This window comes from Neoarius graeffei, chromosome 17, assembly GCF_027579695.1.
Source record: "Neoarius graeffei isolate fNeoGra1 chromosome 17, fNeoGra1.pri, whole genome shotgun sequence".
NCBI lineage: Eukaryota > Metazoa > Chordata > Actinopteri > Siluriformes > Ariidae > Neoarius > Neoarius graeffei.
Genome location: NC_083585.1, coordinates 51,918,833 through 51,937,596, shown reverse-complemented (window position 1 = coordinate 51,937,596; position 18,764 = coordinate 51,918,833). Strand labels below are relative to the sequence as shown.

General features: G+C 39.7%; 1 protein-coding gene across 1 annotated transcript in view; it reads left to right on the top strand.

The window, feature by feature from the left end:
- The window catches only part of frem2b (FRAS1 related extracellular matrix 2b), a 302,533-nt gene that overhangs the window by 119,635 nt on the left and 164,134 nt on the right, over positions 1–18,764 (top strand). The window lies entirely within an intron of this gene.

Here is an 18,764-nt window from a genome sequence, read left to right as displayed (position 1 = left end):
GCAGAGTAACCAGGGATGAAGTGCTGATAGAAGTTCAGCATTCCAAGAAAATATCTCACATGCTTTTCAGATGGGGTTACACCATCAGCCTCCATCAAATCACTCACAGTCAGGCTGCATATACTTTCAACTTTACTTGTGTCTGTAGAAACTCCATGCTCATCGATTATATGACCAAGGAATTTGACTGATTTTCTCAAAAAGTAGCATTTCTTGGGTGCCAGTTTCAAGTTGTGAGCACGAAGTCTGCTAAACACCATTTCCAAGCGAGCCAGTGCAGTGCTTTCATCTGGAGCAAACATGAGTATGTCATCCAAGTAGCATAGAAGACTCAGGAAATTCTGATCACCAAAAATGGCAGTCATCATTCTCATAAAGCTCCCTGGACTGTTACAGAGCCCCTGTGGTAACCTGTTGTACTCATAAAGTCCCATAGGTGTAGTGAATGCTGAATACTTTCTGTCGTCGTCATGTAGAAGCGTGTTGTAAAATCCCGACGTCAGGTCCATGGTACTAAAGAGGGAGTTACCACCAAGTGCAGCTAGGCAATCTGCCTGGTGCGGCAGAGGGTGGACGTCTTTCAAAGTTCTCTTGTTAAGCCACCTGAAATCTGTACACACACGCAAATCTCCATTCTTTTTCCAGATAAGGACCAAGGGTGAAGCGTATTCACTTGTCGACTTGTGAATTATGTCTTTTTCCTCCATTTCATTTAGAACCTGTCGAAGTTTTTGGTATTGGCTTGGCGGTACACACCTGAAAGGAAGTCTAAATGGCTTTTCATCAATCAAATGAATTCTGTGGACAAACCCCTCTGCTTTGCTGCAATCAAGGTGGTTGCATGAGAAAACGTCTTCATATTGAGCAATCAGCTTCATTAACTTGTCTCTACAATTAGATGATGTATCACACTGGCTGATGTCTAGCTCGCTGAGACCAATGGACTTGAGCTTTTCCTCAGCACTTTTAATATCACACTGAATGGAATTGTCTGATATGGCTAAAGTGTTTTGGCTGACTAGGTCTAGATCCTCTAAAGCAACACAGGGCACCAGGTCTGCAAGCTTAACGTTACGTCTCACCAGTATGGGCTTCTCTGAGACATTCATCACTTTCAAGGGGACCCATCCATCTGCCCACAACAGAGTGACGACCCTCGCGACCATAAGTCCTTTGGGTGTGGACCATGCTGACGTAGGTTCTGTCATGACTGCACTACCAGGAGACAGATGAGTGGCTTTAGGCAGTTTTCCCCACAGCAGATACTCACGACCGGGCTCAAGGGAAGTGGCTGAGTTGCATCACACTGTACCAATCTTGTCAGGCATGTCAGGACCTCACCATCTGTGCAGACCAGCCAGCATGGAAAGAAAATTTTCAGCTTCAGTGTCAGTAGATGAAGGCGCAGAGACTGCTGCCCAGTACTTACTACACTTCTTAGACTCTCAAAGAATATGTTTTAGCACATTAGTCCCAATTATTAAGTCATCGTGTTGTCCTTCAACCACTATGGTTGGCACTATCATTCTGTAGTCATAAACTTCCATGTGAATAGAAAGCTGATTTTGGGTGAACTTTTCAACCTCCAACCCCAACAAGAGTCACATCAGTGGAGAATCTCTCTGTTTCAGACACTGCACCAGCAGCAAGGAGAGAACACATGGCAGTTTCACTAACTGTGCATGCCATTGAGCCACTATCTAGCATGGCCCCTAAAGCCACTGTGCCCCCAGTCTTCACTGATGTGTAAAATAAACTGTCACTTCCACCCACAATGTGAGTATTTTGATACACAGCATTTGCTGGATGAACGTCAGAACTAACAGAATCAGAGACATCAGTCCCAGGGATGTGGGAGAATTCTTTCTGACCTGTATTGCATCCCTCTGAATACAGGTCAGCTAGTTTCCCAAAGTTGGGTTGGACTGAGGTGGGACTTTGTTGGGGCAGTCTTGTTTGGAGTGACCTGGGGCTAAGCACTTGAAGCAGAGACGCTCAGATCTACAGTGAGACAAAGTGGAGTGGGTAGCATCCCCGCAGATCTTACATGGAGGTAGACTGAACTGGCTGGGGCGTTTCTGGCGATGGTCTGTGTTTTGCCCCACCTTGGTGAGGACCTGCTCGAGCATGCTCATCATGCGATTGAGAACACCCTCCTCTGGCCACCATGCCACCTGTGGTGGCGAGGTATGGTGTAGACGCTGGACATGTTGCTGAACAGGAGCTAAGGCTGAGTGAGGGTCAGAAGTCTGTGACCGAGACATGGCATGGGGACATACAGTACATGATGGGTAGGACGACTGGGGTAGCAAGACAGTTGGGGGAGAATCAGAGAGTGCACAGTTAGGAGACTCATCGCCAAGCACGGCAGCAGGATAGCTTTTTAGCTGTGGGACATTGTAAGACGGTGTCGAGGCCCTCAACTCTCTTTGATATTCATCTAGTCTGAGCTGACTGTCTCTGGAAGTCCACTCACTGACAGGCTTACAATTCAAAATGGAGGAGAGATGTGGATCATGACAGTGCTTTGCAAACATTTGTGCTACCTCTCCACTAACATTCTCCATTCTCCTACCCTGACATCGCAATCCCTCGTCAGCTGTATCTGCAGCTTTGTTTAGTCTGATCCAATAATCAACTGGGTTTTCCTTCGGCTTGGGTAGTGTGGTATAAAAGTCCTGCAGGGGAAGTGACGATGAGAACTGACTGAAGTATCTCATTAGAATGCCATATATGAGTTCTGGATTTTGCTTTACATCCAACGTGTCATCGCTCCTCAGAGCTACTGTAACTACATCTCTTGCTTTGCCCAACAGTCTGCCTTGTATCTCCTCTGCTTGTTCAGCTTTTGTGTAAGACTGTTTTCTCATGTGAGCCTTTGTCATGTCTATCCATTCTTGAAGTGAATACCTGTCAGAACTGTTTCCCCTAAACACTACAGGGTCACGTTCAGTTTTTATGTGTACTATCACTGGGGTTGTGTTCTGTTGTGCAGAGCTATGTGTCAGGTCAGTCACTGTCTTGTCAGTCACAGGCGTACTACAAGCATTACGTTCTGTAAGTCCAGTTGACATAAGCCTAGCCACAATGGAGTCACCTATTCGCTCTCCCAACTGGCCTACCATATCCGTCAAGTGTTGCATGGCAGTGCTGTCACTGTCTGAAGTAGAAACCTGTGCACCCCCCCTCAAAAACTGCTCACTAGGAGACCAACCTGGGCTCAAACTATGCCCTCTGCTCCTAACATCACTATCATGTATTTGAGGAGCACATGCATACCCACTTCCAAACCCACTTGACACAGTGCCACCATCCATGTCTCTTAACAGTATACCCCTGCCCCTGCCTATGGAAAAGCCCTTGGCTCCACTGGACTCACTAGTGGTTCCCTCTGCCATTATATGGTTAATGTAACAATGTTAAACAGTAGAAATACAACCCCGATTCCAAAAAAGTTGGGACAAAGTACAAATTGTAAATAAAAACGGAATGCAATGATGTGGAAGTTTCAAAATTCCATATTTTATTCAGAATAGAACATAGATGACATATCAAATGTTTAAACTGAGAAAATGTATCATTTAAAGAGAAAAATTAGGTGATTTTAAATTTCATGACAACAACACATCTCAAAAAAGTTGGGACAAGGCCATGTTTACCACTGTGAGACATTCCCTTTTCTCTTTACAACAGTCTGTAAACGTTTGGGGACTGAGGAGATAAGTTGCTCAAGTTTAGGGATAGGAATGTTAACCCATTCTTGTCTAATGTAGGATTCTAGTTGCTCAACTGTCAGGTCTTTTTTGTCATATCTTCCGTTTTATGATGCGCCAAATGTTTTCTATGGGTGAAAGATCTGGACTGCAGGCTGGCCAGTTCAGTACCCGGACCCTTCTTCTATGCAGCCATGATGCTGTAATTGATGCAGTATGTGGTTTGGCATTGTCATGTTGGAAAATGCAAGGTCTTCCCTGAAAGAGACGTCGTCTGGATGGGAGCATATGTTGCTCTAGAACCCGGATATACCTTTCAGCATTGATGGTGTCTTTCCAGATGTGTAAGCTACCCATGCCACACGCACTAATGCAACCCCATACCATCAGAGATGCAGGCTTCTGAACTGAGCGCTGATAACAACTTGGGTCATCCTTCTCCTCTTTAGTCCGAATGACACAGCGTCCCTGATTTCCATAAAGAACTTCAAATTTTGATTCGTCTGACCACAGAACAGTCTTCCACTTTGCTACAGTCCATTTTAAATGAGCCTTGGCCCAGAGAAGACGTCTGCGCTTCTGGATCATGTTTAGATACGGCTTCTTCTTTGAACTATAGAGTTTTAGCTGGCAACGGCGGATGGCACGGTGAATTGTGTTCACAGATTTTATTCCTGAGCCCATTTTGTGACTTCCAATACAGTAGCATGCCTGTATGTGATGCAGTGCCGTCTAAGGGCCCAAAGATCACGGGCACCGAGTATGGTTTTCCGGCCTTGACCCTTACACACAGAGATTCTTCCAGATTCTCTGAATCTTTTGATGATATTATGCACTGTAGATGATGATATGTTCAAACTTTTTGCAATTTTACACTGTCGAACTCCTTTCTGATATTGCTCCACTATTTGTTGGTGTAGAATTAGGGGGATTGGTGATCCTCTTCCCATCTTTACTTCTGAGAGTCGCTGCCACTCCAAGATGCTCTTTTTGTACCCAGTCATGTTAATGACCTACCTGTATTGCCAATTGACCTAATGAGTTGCAATTTGGTCCTCCAGCCACGGGCGCAGATAGAGGGGGGGACGGGGGGGATTCGTCCCACCCAGATTTAAATTCACCTCGTTCGGTCCCCCCCACTTATAGGGAGGAAAAAACGTCTATGCTGTCTTTCTTTGCATAAGGCAAACCTCACGGAAAAATCAAAAGACTAATTACCATTCGGTTTATTGAGGTGCACAGCAGTACATACATAGTTGCAACTGCGCAGACTGCACAGGTTGCGAGCTCGAGCTTGGTTGCTATGGTTACCCACAACAAGTTTGACAGGTGTATCGGGGACAGCTCCTCCTAGTTCAGGACCCCAACACGGCATGATGAAGGGTGCCAAAAGGCAGAAAACGATTGCATTGTTTAAAAAAAAAAAAAAAACGACTGTAAGTAAACTGTGCCTTACTTTATCATATCACCTTGCAATTTTTTGATAGTCTGTTCAAAGTAATGTCGTAGAGAAAGTAAAATCGTACGGAGTAGAGATGCCTTTCTGGTAGCCTCCTTCTTTCGGTGGTAGATACAGTGCTCAGAAGGCAGTTTTAATGTTTAATCTGGCATTCCCTGCCATAATTTCAGCGAGCATATTTGTTGACTGACTGCCGCTCACGCAACACACAGGCATAGTTAGAAAGTCAGGATGCACTGGTTTACACTTTACACACACACACGTAGCCCAGCCTCTCGCTATGTTTAACAGTTGGAACTTAGCGGTTTTAAAACTAGTTTTGCAGTTTTGCAATTTCTGTGCGTGATGATAATGTGTAAACTTTGGATTTCCATAGGCTATGTTAAAATGTTATCATTGTCCTGGCCTGCAGGTAGTTCCTGGTGATGGCAGTGAGGGAGGTGAAATAACATGTATACACACTACCGTTCAAAAGTTTGGGGTCACCCAGACAATTTTGTGTTTTCCATGAAAAGTCACACTTTTATTTACCACCATAAGTTGTAAAATGAATAGAAAATATAGTCAAGACATTTTTCTGGCCATTTTGAGCATTTAATTGACCCCACAAATGCGATGCTCCAGAAACTCAATCTGCTCAAAGGAAGGTCAGTTTTATAGCTTCTCTAAAGAGCTCAACTGTTTTCAGCTGTGCTAACATGATTGTACAAGGGTTTTCTAATCATCCATTAGCCTTCTGAGGCAATGAGCAAACACATTGTACCATTAGAACACTGGAGTGAGAGTTGCTGGAAATGGGCCTCTATACACCTATGGAGATATTGCACCAAAAACCAGACATTTGCAGCTAGAATAGTCATTTACCACATTAGCAATGTATAGAGTGGATTTCTGATTAGTTTAAAGTGATCTTCATTGAAAAGAACACTGCTTTTCTTTCAAAAATAAGGACATTTCAAAGTGACCCCAAACTTTTGAACGGTAGTGTGTGTGTGTATATATATATACACACACACGCACACATACATGTATACACAAAATGGAATCATTTGCTGACAGCTCAGTCCCCCCCAGTTCAAAAATCCTATCTGCACCCCTGCCTCCAGCTGTTCCTTTTTTATACTTTTAACTTTTCCAGCCTCTTATTGCCCCTGTCCCAACTTTTTTGAGATGTGTTGCTGTCATGAAATTTCAAATGAGCCAATATTTGGCATGAAATTTAAAAATGTCTCACTTTCGACATTTGATATGTTGTCTATGTTCTATTGTGAATACAATATCAGTTTCTGAGATTTGTAAATTATTGCATTCTGTTTTTATATACAATTTGTACTTTGTCCCAACTTTTTTGGAATCGGGGATGTATCTGAACAGCAACATTGCAGTAATTAGACTTAAAAAAATTATACACAAAAAATGTATATCTAAATATTAAATTGCACAGTAGTAGCTTATAGTAGCTCCACTCTCATTAGAAATTAAAGTACTAGACTCGAAATTTAGGTGCAGAGCAGCCCTTAGTGATCATACACAGAAAATCACCACAAAAATGCGATGCGGAGTCCCGCAGTGCAGCAGACAACGCAGCACCCCTCGGTGACCTGCTTGAAGCTGATCCAGATGAGGTCACGGCACCAGTGTGACGGCTTTGTTCTCATCGCTGCTCAGATGTGGTGATTAAAAGATGGGCCAACGCCGGAGTACCTCACTGTGGCTTTATTTCCCGTCTGCATTCACAAAATAAACATCCGTTTCATAAGAATGGCAATCGCGACTGCACTCAAATCTCCAGCAGACTAGAGCTCTGACTTAATAAGGAAACTTAAGAAATATGCAAAAGAAATTCACATACAGAATTGGCTGGTACAGTGATCGTATAGATTTCACAGCACGGCAGTGAGAGTTCTTATATCTTTGAATCTTCACCTTTACATTGTGCTTTAACAATGTACCTGCACTGACAAAATAAACATTCGTTTCATGAGAATGGCAATCACAACTGCACTCAAATATACAAAGAAACGTAAAAAGAAAGTCAAGAGAAAGAAAGCATTTGCCCCATTACGCATAGCTAACAGAACGTGTTTCCCTCCCAAAAAAAAATGCATGCATCTTAGATAAAACATTAACTTGTCACTACTACAGCGCTACTTTCCAAGGCTATCAGTTATACAACTTTTACAGAAACATATGCATCCAAAGTTTTACAATTACATGAGCTCTTTTATTAAAAATATGAAGTTATTCACAGAGCGCGCCGACGCCCAGCTTACCTCCAGCAGACTAGAGCTCTGACTGGAGAGTACAGGAAGCGCAAGAGCTCAAAAAAAAATATCGTAAGTATACAGTAATTTTGGATGAATTCACTTTATCTAAATAGGGCTCTTTTTAACTCCGTTACATACGTCATGCATCACATGGTGGGCTTTCCTCATTCACGCAAGGCATTGCGGGATACAAATTTGAAACAGGAGAGAAAAATGGAGGACGTGAGCGTGCGAATGAAACGTGAAATACCAACTACAGTAACAGAAAGCGAGAAGAAAAGACGTTATGTTGTATACGAAGGAAAGGAAACGCAGGACCAAACTAATAAATATCGGCGCTCAGCGAGCACCTCGGTGTGATCAGCTGTTCGTTTAGCGACAGAATGATGGAACTGTCAGTGCACGCTCAAAGGTAAACCTGCGCATGCGCACACGGACTTCCTCTGTCTGCTTGACTGCACAAAGCGAGCAATTTCATGCGCGTTATTTGTTTTAATCCCCTCAAATTAAATAACTTCCCAGCCACAGAACGGCCTGATATTTCATGAGATATTACAGAAATAAACATATATCACAATGACCAAATTTCAGAGGGAACTAAATTTCACTGATTTTATGAAATCGAAAGGCCGTCTAGCTTTAAGGTAGAATTTTTTTTTTTATAACACCACTTTAAAATGTGTCTTTGCTCTACATGATTGACTGAAGCATGAAGCAAGATTGTAAAGTAAATCTAAAAATGTTTCGAAAAACCTGGCTAAGAAATCTCATCTCATTATCTCTAGCCGCTTTATCCTGTCCTACAGGGTCGCAGGCAAGCTGGAGCCTATCCCAGCTGACTACGGGCGAAAGGTGGGGTACACCCTGGACAAGTCGCCAGGTCATCACAGGGCTGACACATAGACACAGACAACCATTCACACTCACATTCACACCTACGCTCAATTTAGAGTCACCAGTTAACCTAACCTGCATGTCTTTGGACTGTGGGGGAAACCGGAGCACCCGGAGGAAACCCACGCAGACACGGGGAGAACATGCAAACTCCTCACAGAAAGGCCCTCGTCAGCCACAGGGCTCGAACCCGGACCTTCTTGCTGTGAGGCGACAGCGTTAACCACTTCACCACCATGCCACCCTGGCTAAGAAATGATTTGTGAATTAAAAATTTCTGTGTGGGGCAATTCCATGTAAATGTCAACCTCACCATGCAAAAATAAAGCAACATGTAATACATCAAAACCACTCCCAGAGATATCACCTAGGCCTGTATTTTACAGATGTGAATAAGTTGAACCAATTTGTAACCAACCTAATATGTCACTGTCAGTCTTTCTTTCTTATAATGTAAACCCCAAGCTAAAATCAACTTTGATCATGTACAATTCTATATTATTGCCACAAGCCACAGAAATGTATGCTAAAATCCACAAAACAGCAAAACAATAGCCATCCTAAATATTATTTAAGAACTTTGATAGTTTTAGCTGATATTTAGAGAGTTTTTCAAAGGGTTATGGTGGTTAAATTGCTGATTTTCTAAACATACGCCATGTCTATTTCAGACGCGTCACATCCGTAACGGAATTTCGTCACATCCATAACGCTGACTTTTCCTTCCGAAACTCTGCATGAAATACAAAATATTTTAAACAAAGATTTTTTTAAATATTCACCTTGGACCCCTCTGTCAAATGGATATCTCCATTTCGACATTAGGTTTACAATTTCACAGAGTTTGATAAAAATGTACAGTCACCCAAGAAAAGTGATACTTTTTCTGTCACATCCATAACGCATCTTTTATTGGCATTTTCTGGCATGCCCTAGATGTACTATGGGAATTGTTCTTGTTCTATCACTTCTCCAGTATGGTACAGCCTTAAAATATGCAACACCTGTTTAAATACTGGGAGACAATAAAACATGCACTGGGTCATTTGTTGCCATTTTGAGTTCAAGTGTCACGTCCATAACGCTGGAATTGCTCTGTGCCAGTGTTCAGGTAGAGCGATATTCGATGGGATTTCCCAGACCGCCATACAGCTGTTTTTAAATCTATTTTCTTTTACATTCTACATTTCTGACAGCAACCTGTGTACCAGTCAAAAAATCTTTGTATTCTGGGAATCTTTGATTCTCTTTCATCAAAAGCCTGTTGACAAAAGCAATTATTCTGCAAATAGCAGACTCTGCAGGTAAGCCAAGTAGTTCCCTTTCTTATCCCGAAGCTTTTATCGGTCACAGTTTCTTTCTGTTGTCTGAAGGTGGGGTGCATTAGAGACTTCTTTTTTCCCCTTCATCTTTCATGAGATCTTTTCTCAGACAAGCTCAGGTTTGATCACCTCAGTCAGGGATTTGTTAAGCAGGTTTGATCGAAGAGCCTCTCACAAAGCTGTCGAGAAAACTTGAGTTCATTCTGAAATGTATTTGTCATACTTAAGATGTTGCTTTGAACTCCTGACACACTTTTTGGTGTGATTTTTTTTTTTTTTTTTATTGCGTGTATTTTTAAAACTCTTTTTTTTCTGTCCCTGCACCAGAGACATTTGTCAACACACAGCCTGTGTGTCATGTGTGAGCAACCCTTTCAAAGTGAATCCCCAGTAGGGAGTCAATCTGACCACATAAAACAGCCATGAACAGGTGCTTTCAGCCAGTATTTATGCACACACACACACACACACACACACACACACACACACACACACACACACACACACACACACACAGACACGAGCATTAAAACACCCAGACGCGGCAGGGCGAACGTCTGTGCCTCGCCCTTTTCATGAAAGGGAAATGGGCATAGTGAGACGTGACTGGTTTACCGAGCATGACAACCGAGGGGAGGACATGGGTGGATGCTGTGAGCTTAGAGCCTGTGTAGTGCTGCCAAACTGAGTCCATGGTCCACCGATAGCCTGGAACAATGTATCCAGAAGAGACTCTCATTTAGAATCTCTGTTCCTTTTCTCCTCACTATTTCTCGTTCCTCAACCTGGCAACCAGGTTAGTCAAGTGGATCATCCCTCCTTTTAATCATGAGTGGAACCGTTCAATGACCTAAAGTCAGATTAGGACTGGATTGATTTTTACATGGAGTAATGGAATTATTACCAGAGTATCCCTGGGAGTTTTAGTCCCATCCCTATCAGTCATGTTTTTATTTATTTTTTATTTTTTATTTTTTTTTTAACCTTTTGTAAAATAACCCCAGGTAATTAAACAAGACAGTCAATGACGGCGTAGCTCACTCCGGCCCCGTCTAGTCCAGAAGGAACAATCTAAAGTGGGCCATCTTGTGTAATAAACATTGCAAGCTATATACTATATACAAGCTATATATAGAAGCAATACACACCCTAGGAATACCAACCTATTTGCCCGAAAGAATCCAAAACAGCGAGGAATTGACCGAGAAGTGATTTTTGTTGAACTGCTAATTAAGGCTTAATTAGTCCATAACTTCATGAATAATTGTAATTAAGCAAATCTGGGTAGAAGTTATATGCACCCTAGGTACCCCTACCTTCATGCCAGAAAGAATCAAAATTGGTGAAGAATTGAGGGAGAAGAAGCGATTTGTGTGGAAACTGCTCGTTAGGGCTTAATTACTCCATATCTTCATTATTAATTGTGATTTTGCAAATTTGGGTAGAAGCCATATGCAGCCCAGGCAGACTTACCTTCCTGCCAAAAAGAATAAAAATCGGTGAAGAATTGAGAGAGAAGAAGCGATTTTCGTGAAATGTCGACGACACTGGATGGACAATGGACGGACAACACATGATGGCATAAACTCATCGCCTGTCGGCCCGGATGAGCAAATAACATTGGTTGACATTGAGTGGTATATCAGATATATCCCATTCAGCTAGCATGATATTGAACAAGTCGAAGACAAGTAGCTGAATGGAATATATCTGATATACCATGAAAAAAAGCCAGCCAATATTATTATTATTATTATTATTATTATTATTATTATATATACACATTCCTTTTGGGTGTTCAACACATCTTTCTTTTTCAAAATTCTCTCAAAATCTTCCGTACTTAACGAAGCAAACCTGGCGGCCATGTTTCTTTACAAATTGTCACAGTCGTTCGCGAGTGCAGAAGTTTTACCTCTCCGTTGTGTGACGTCATGTGGTCTTGACAACCATGCAGTATCGTAAACCATATTCAACGCTCATTCTCCACTGGGTAGAGTGATGTAATACATGTAAGATAAGCGATATGCTAACAATATTGCATGCTACCAAACCAAATGAACAAAACCCGCTAGAAGGGAATAGAACGCATGTTTTTATTCCATTGAAAAAGTGTTCTGTATGTATAATAATACTGTATATCGCATCCATATCGACATGTTACTAAAGCTTCCATTATATCCTGTAAGAATTTCTTCAGAATCAAGACGCTCCAGGAAGCTCTCGAGGTTTTTTTATCATCTCCCACCGAAACTAAATGAAACATTAGCTGAGTTTAAAAATGCAGAACTAAAACTAGGGTTGCAAAGGAGTAGAAAGTTTCCGGGAATTTTGAAGGGCCCAGGAATATCGGGAATTTTCGGGAATTTTCAATTTTGGCATTTATTAAGTTTTAAACATTTTAAAACATTTCATCACCCAGAAAAACAAATCAAAACCCATGTTAAGCCTTTCTTTCAATTATGTACTGTTTTGTGCTAATTAAGAATAGGATATATTGCTAAATGCCAATTAATAAAAGGCTTTTAGTTTTTCAATATGAGTATCATATCCAGATTTTTCAGTGAAAAATTATTATTCTCAATCTCTATCTAGTCCGAGGGACACTTAATTGAAATCCAGTCAAAATTGTCAAAGGTCAAATGCGCATTCCCAAGTTCCCTACCACAAAAGTGTAGAAGGTCTGGTATCCCTTGGTCTACTACACATATTTTGAATACTTTTTTTTTTTTTTTTTTTGGGACCTCTCAAATCTGCATTTGAATAGACTTCTATTAAGTGTCCCTCGGACAAGATATCTAGTAATTTTGAATTGAATAGATTATTTTTCTAGAGTATACCCTTTGGTAAGAATTAACTGGAAATCCAATTCATTGCATTACAAGTAGTGATTTCTAAAAATCTAGCAAAAACACAATTTTGACGATTTTTATTACAACATTTTACAAAACTTGAAGACTTGTCTACAGATTTAATCACAAAGGTATCACATCATAAAATAACAAGGAATATTAAAAAATTTCAAATTTCTAATTACTACTGGTCTAGAAATAAGTTTTGCTGCTTGTAAAATATATTAGTGACATTTTTTTATTTGAATCTGGAGCAAGGCTGTTTAATGTCATTGTTTAATAACAATGCTATTAAAACAATCAGTTATTAACCCTAATCATTACTTCTAATCCAATAATTTGCAAGCAAATTACTTGACAGGATATGGTTTACAAACCAGTTGCAAAATGAAAAAGGAATTCAAGTTGTTGAAGTATCATTACTGTAGTAAACAAAAAAGTTACAGGACGCAGTCTTCAAAATCATAAGTAGAGTTAAAGTTGCTTTTGAAGACAAGTTCTCACAAAGTCTAAGGTTATTGTTAAATTCATTATACATGTAGCAGGGAAAACCCGTAATTATTTTTGTAAAACATTTGGTGGTTATTAATTTTCTCAGTTGTTTAATTAGTTACATGCTTGTTTTTGCTTGTATGTTCTTCTGAACATAACAGAGACCCAGAGAAATATCCTAATCTGAATAAAAGGACCTTATTTTTTTGTATCAATTTTTAAGTAAAGTTGGTTTTGAAAATTCCCCAAAGTTCCCCAAAATTCCCATAAATTCCCGTTAATTCCCAAAATTTCCATGGAAATTTTCCACTCTGAAAATTCCTGGGAATTTTGCAACCCTAACTAAAACATATACAGGCAATTTCCAAGGACTCGTCAGAGAAGTCATGCTTCCAGAGTTTTATCTAAGTTATTTAATAATGTCTGCAAATCGGCCTCGAATTCTCTGAAACGTATTGGTCAGATCCGACGATACCTTGATCCTGCGTCAACAGAACCGCATGTGCATTCATTTATTACTTCGAAATTGGATTATAGCTACAGTGTATGATATGGACTTCATGATAAGGATTTGTCTAAATTACAACGAATTCAAAACTCAGCTGCAAGGTTTGTTACTATGAAGAAGAGACATGACCACATCACTCCAGTTTTACATTTGCTTCACTGGTTGACAGTGAAAAATCGAATAATTTTCAAGATATTGCTAATGACCTTTAAAGTACTCAATGGACTGGCACCGTCCTGTCTCTGTGATTTGCTGGCTGTGCAGAAGCCACAGCGGACTCTACGCTCTAACAGCAACACCACCATTTGTCTTTCTACGCCGCGTTATAGAACTGAAACATATGGAAAGTCTGTGTTTTCATCATCATGTGCACCAAGGCTTTGGAACCAGCTTCCACGTAGTTTAAGGAACTCAAAAGATATAGAAAGCTTCAAAAGACAACTTATGACTTTTTCTTTTTGATTTAAATGCTTGACTTTTTATTATTCATACTAATGAGGGAAGTTTAAGTTTATATATATATATATTGCCAAAAGTATTTGCTCACCCATCCAAATTATCGGAATCAGGTGTTCCAATCACTTCCATGGCCACAGGTGTATAAAATCAAGCACCTAGGCATGCAGACTGTTTTTACAGTTTGGAGCTGGCCCCTTCCTCTTCCAACATGACTGTGCACCAGTGCACAAAGCAAGGTCCATAAAGACATGGATGACAGAGTCTGGTGTGGATGAACTTGACTGGCCTGCACAGAGTCCTGACCTCAACCCGATAGAACACCTTTGGGATGAATTAGAGCGGAGACTGAGAGCCAGGCCTTCTCGTCCAACATCAGTGTGTGACCTCATAAATGCGCTTCTGGAAGAATGGTCAAAATTTCCCATAAACACACTCCTAAACCTTGTGGACAGCCTTCCCAGAAGAGTTGAAGCTGTTCTAGCTGCAAAGGGTGGACCGACGTCATATTGAACCCTATGGATTAGGAATGGGATGTCACTTAAGCTCATATGTGAGTCAAGGCAGGTGAGCAAATACTTTTGGCAATATAGTGTGTGTATATATATATATATATATATATATATATATATATATATATATATATATATATATATATATATGGGGGGGCACATTGAGAATTTTTTGGAATGCATAAGAAAATTATTATTATTAATATTATTATTATTTATTTATTTATTTATTTTTATTATGTTTGAGTTCCTAGCACAGTTATAGCTGATGTGAAAGTCATGTGACCTGCTAATGATCAAGAGCAACTTGTGCAGCCACACGCTCTCTAATTAGAGAGTATAATAAAGGTCAAAGCAATCAGTTGATATTAAAATGAGGTGTAAGCTGTGTGCAAGGAATATTAGTGACGGGATTATGTGTACATCGGGATGATACGATCATATCTGTGATTTTATACATCGTCCTGCAACAAAATCTTGAGGATTTTTCTTCTCTTTTGCTTTTTTAGTAATTGAACATCTCATATACAGTGGTGCTTGAAAGTTTGTGAACCCTTTAGAATTTTCTATATTTCTGCATAAATATGACCTAAAACATCATCAGATTTTCACACAAGTCCTAAAAGTAGATAAAGAGAACCCAGTTAAACAAATGAGACAAAAATATTATACTTGGTCATTTATTTATTGAGGAAAATGATCCAATATTACATATCTGTGAGTGGCAAAAGTATGTGAACCTTAAGGATTAACAGTTAATTTGAAGGTGAAATTAGAGTCAGGTGTTTCCAATCAATGGGATGACAATCAGGTGTGAGTGGGCACCCTGTTTTATTTAAAGAACAGGGATCTATCAAAGTCTGATCTTCACAACACATGTTTGTGGAAGTGTATCATGGCACAAACAAAGGAGATTTCTGAGGACCTCAGAAAAAGCGTTGTTGATGCTCATCAGGCTGGAAAAGGTTACAAAACCATCTCTAAAGAGTTTGGACTCCACCAATCCACAGTCAGACAGATTGTATACAAATGGAGGAAATTCAAGACCAATATTACCCTCCCCAGGAGTGGTCGACCAACAAAGATCACTCCAAGAGCAAGGCGTGTAATAGTCGGCGAGGTCACAAAGGACCCCAGGGTAACTTCTAAGCAACTGAAGGCCTCTCTCACATTGGCTAATGTTAATGTTCATGAGTCCACAATCAGGAAAACACTGAACAACAATGGTGTGCATGGCAGGGTTTCAAGGAGAAAGCCACTACTCTCCAAAAAGAACTTTGCTGCTTGTCTGCAGTTTGCTAAAGATCACGTGGACAAGCCAGAAGGCTATTGGAAAAATATTTTGTGGAAGGATGAGACCAAAATAGAATTTTTTGTTTAAATGAGAAGCGTTATGTTTGGAGAAAGGAAAACACTGCATTCCAGCATAAGAACCTTATCCCTTCTGTGAAACATGGTGGTGGTAGTATCATGGTTTGGGCCTGTTTTGCTGCATCTGGGCCAGGATGGCTTGCCATCATTGATGGAACAATGAATTCTGAATTATACCAGCGAAATCTAAAGGAAAATGTCAGGACATCTGTCCATGAACTGAATCTCAAGAGAAGGTGGATCATGCAGCAAGACAACGACCTTAAGCACACAAGTCGTTCTACCAAAGAATGGTTAAAGAAGAAGAAAGTTAATGTTTTGGAATGGCCAAGTCAAAGTCCTGACCTTAATCCAATCAAAATGTTGTGGAAGGACCTGAAGCGAGCAGTTCATGTGAGGAAACCCACCAACATCCCAGAGTTGAAGCTGTTCTGTATGGAAGAATGGGCTAAAATTCCTCCAAGCCAGTGTGCAGGACTGATCAACAGTTACCGGAAATGTTTAGTTGCAGTTATTGCTGCACAAGGGGATCACACCAGATACTGAAAGCAAAGGTTCACATACTTTTGCCACTCACAGATATGTAATTTTGGATCATTTTCCTCAATAAATAAATGACCAAATCTAATATTTTTGTCTCATTTGTTTAACTGGGTTCTCTTCATCTACTTTTAGGACTTGTATGAAAATCTGATGATGTTTTAGGTCATATTTATGCAGAAATATAGAAAATGTTAAAGGGTTCACAAACTTTCAGGCACCACTGTATATATATGTGTGTATGTGTGTGTGTATATATATATATATATATATATATATATATATATATATATATATATATATATACACACACACACCAATTATTCCATGTAATCGAGTTGTATATGACCTGATAGCCAGTGAGGCACGTAGCTATAAACCATGTACGATGAGATTGAGTGGAATAACTGTTTTATTCTATCCACATTCACTGGATTTTGAACAGAGCATTTTTATTTTTAATTTTTTTTGCAAATTAGATAAATTAAAACTTAATTCAATAAATTTTAATGCTTGAAGATGAAGAACGTAAACAAACCGGTTAAATGACAATAGCAATTTGTGAAAAAATGCTATAATAATAATTCTTGAAAAATAAAAAAAGATATGTTCTCACCGTCAAATACTTTTATTCCATATTTTGTTGCTCTTTTTTGTATTTTTTGGGGTTTTGTTTTCAAGTAGATCTTCTAGTTCATCCTCGGTTGGTTCAGCAACACGCTCCGCCATTTTGTTTTTCTCTACTCACGGTATATGAGCTGATAGCCGAGTAGTAGAGTAACCAATCAAAGCACATGATTGCTCCTATCCAGTGAATGTGAGTATTTTATATCAATTTTTAAAGAAATTGATTAATTGGAAATGTATCAGATTTTCAGTGGTGTGTGTGTGTGTGTGTGTGTGTGTGTGTGTGTGTGTGTGTGTGTGTGTGTGTGTGTGTGTGTGTGCATTCTTTTTAAGTTGTGTATCAAAGTTTGTATTTGGGAGGGATACCTTCCAGGATCCGTCTCGAAAGTTTATTCCTACATCAAACAGAAATTATCCACAAGTCAAATGCAGATTGGAAGCACACAAACCTTTTTTTTTCTTTCTTTCTTTTTCTCATTTTCATTGAAAAAGTAGCAGATAGCCTCATAGCAGACAGAAATGACTCTATATTTGCACTGAATGATCACAGTCAATGCTGGACCAAATCAAGCAATCAAGTTCTCACATTAACCTTCATCCTACCAAGTGGGGTCCATCTGGACCCCGCACCTATATGTTTGTTTGCCATTTTAAAAATATGTGACATACTGCCTCACCGTTTTATGAATTTGTCGGAATTTATGTCTTAATTAAAACACTAAAGCACCGGAAGATCAGCTTTTTGTATTGTGAAGGTATAATTAATTTGTTACTGGGGTCCAACCGGACCCCAGAGTAAAGTTTATCTGTCTTTCATTTTATAATTGAATAGCACACTGAAAGTTAACTTCTTTTATTTCTTTTATGTTCCATAATGAAACTACCAAGGCATTCCTTCTTGGGGTCCGTGTGGACCCCACTGCTGCAATAAGCACAGGCTGCAAAACAAAAGCCCTAAATTATTTTACAATTACTTTTTTGTTTTAAATTCTGTAAGAAAAGACCTAAGTTGTAATCCAGAATGTTTTACAGCTGCATGAGCTGCAAAAATCATGTATATAATGCCAATTTCTTTTGTGGCGCTATAATTTGCTACATGTATGCTAGTTATTGCAATATTATTGCAATGTTATTGCATTTATAATACATCATTGATATTCAGCCATAGTGGATTTTGTTCTTCAATAAAGTTATGTCTGTTTGCTGCATTGAATTGGTTCTTACTGCATTGATTTCAAGGTATTCCCTCCTGGGGTCCATACGGACCCCGCCTGGTAGTTTGTGTATGTGAAATTGGCTGGTAGGATGAAGGTTAAGTGTGTTCTTTATGCCTTGGGCCCTTTAGTGTATTGCTGTTATTAATACAAGATGTTCTGAACAAAACTTATCTGGTGATTTTGTCTTTATAAGCTTTAATTTTAAAGAAAAGTATTGGGGTCCAAACGGACCCCACATGGTAAGATTAAGGTGTAAAATAGCATGGTAGGATGAGGGTTAACATAAGGAGACAGCTATAATGACTTGTTTTAAAGTGGATTACATTTGATGTCACACTTCAAAGAATATGTTGATCCATCCAGAACTTATCTGAAATATTAAGCATCTTTTGGACCATCACCAGAAATGTAACTAACCTCTTAATTTTAGTCAGATGCTCGAGTTTGCCAGAGAACATTTTATCAAAACCTCGTGTAGGATTATAAGCGCAGCATTACCCAAAAACGTCATATTTTTCTGCTGGTTGTCAGCTC